The sequence below is a fragment of the Pseudophryne corroboree genome, chromosome 6 (genome assembly GCF_028390025.1).
Source record: "Pseudophryne corroboree isolate aPseCor3 chromosome 6, aPseCor3.hap2, whole genome shotgun sequence".
NCBI classification, from domain to species: domain Eukaryota; kingdom Metazoa; phylum Chordata; class Amphibia; order Anura; family Myobatrachidae; genus Pseudophryne; species Pseudophryne corroboree.
Window position 1 is genome coordinate 143608180 of NC_086449.1, and position 2035 is coordinate 143610214.

Consider the following 2035-nt stretch of genomic DNA (forward strand, 5'->3'; position numbering starts at 1 on the left):
AATGGACCTGGTGGACACTGTCAGCAGACTGTGTTTATAGTATAAAAAAAAGACACCACAGGTATACAATGTAGTTGGATGGATACTATAGTATACTTATGGACGACGAGTGACGACACAGAGGTAGGTACAGCAGTGGCCTACCGTACTGCTATATACAGTATAATGGACCTGGTGGACACTGTCAGCAGACTGCGTTTATAGTATAAAAAAAAAGACACCACAGGTATACAATGTAGATGGATGGATACTATAGTATACTTATGGACGACGAGTGACGACACAGAGGTAGGTACAGCAGTGGCCTACCATACTGCTATATACAGTATAATGGACCTGGTGGACACTGTCAGCAGACTGCGTTTATAGTATAAAAAAAAAGACCACAGGTATACAATGTAGATGGATGGATACTATAGTATACTTATGGACGACGAGTGACGACACAGAGGTAGGTACAGCAGTGGCCTACCGTACTGCTATATACAGTATAATGGACCTGGTGGACACTGTCAGCAGACTGCGTTTATAGTATAAAAAAAGACACCACAGGTATACAATGTAGATGGATGGATACTATAGTATACTTATGGACGACGATTGACGACACAGAGGTAGGTACAGCAGTGGCCTACCGTACTGCTATATACAGTATAATGGACCTGGTGGACACTGTCAGCAGACTGCGTTTATAGTATAAAAAAAAAAAACACCACAGGTATACAATGTAGATGGATGGATACTATAGTATACTTATGGACGATGAGTGACGACACAGAGGTAGGTACAGCAGTGGCCTACCGTACTGCTATATACAGTATAATGGACCTGGTGGACACTGTCAGCAGACTGCGTTTATAGTATAAAAAAAGACACCACAGGTATACAATGTAGTTGGATGGATACTATAGTATACTTATGGACGACGAGTGACGAGACAGAGGTAGGTACAGCAGTGGCCTACCGTACTGCTATATACAGTATAATGGACCTGGTGGACACTGTCAGCAGACTGCGTTTATAGTATAAAAAAAAAGACACCACAGGTATACAATGTAGTTGGATGGATACTATAGTATACTTATGGACGACGAGTGACGACACAGAGGTAGGTACAGCAGTGGCCTACCGTACTGCTATATACAGTATAATGGACCTGGTGGACACTGTCAGCAGACTGCGTTTATAGTATAAAAAAAAAGACACCACAGGTATACAATGTAGATGGATGGATAATATAGTAAACTTATGGACGACAAGTGACGACACAGAGGTAGGTACAGCAGTGGCCTACCGTACTGCTATATACAGTATAATGGACCTGGTGGACACTGTCAGCAGACTGCGTTTATAGTATAAAAAAAAGACACCACAGGTATACAATGTAGATGGATGGATACTATAGTATACTTATGGACGACGAGTGACGACACAGAGGTAGGTACAGCAGTGGCCTACCGTACTGCTATATACAGTATAATGGACCTGGTGGACACTGTCAGCAGACTGCGTTTATAGTATAAAAAAAAGACACCACAGGTATACAATGTAGATGGATGGATACTATAGTATACTTATGGACGACGAGTGACGACACAGAGGTAGGTACAGCAGTGGCCTACCGTACTGCTATATACAGTATAATGGACCTGGTGGACACTGTCAGCAGACTGCATTTATAGTATAAAAAAAAAGACACCACAGGTATACAATGTAGATGGATGGATACTATAGTATACTTATGGATGACGAGTGACGACACAAAGGTAGGTACAGCAGTGGCCTACCGTACTGCTATATACAGTATAATGGACCTAGTGGACACTGTCAGCAGACTGCGTTTATAGTATAAAAAAAAAGACACCACAGGTATACAATGTAGATGGATGGATACTATAGTATACTTATGGACGACGAGTGACGACACAGAGGTAGGTACAGCAGTGGCCTACCGTACTGCTATATACAGTATAATGGACCTGGTGGACACTGTCAGCAGACTGCGTTTATAGTATAAAAAAAAAGACACCACAGG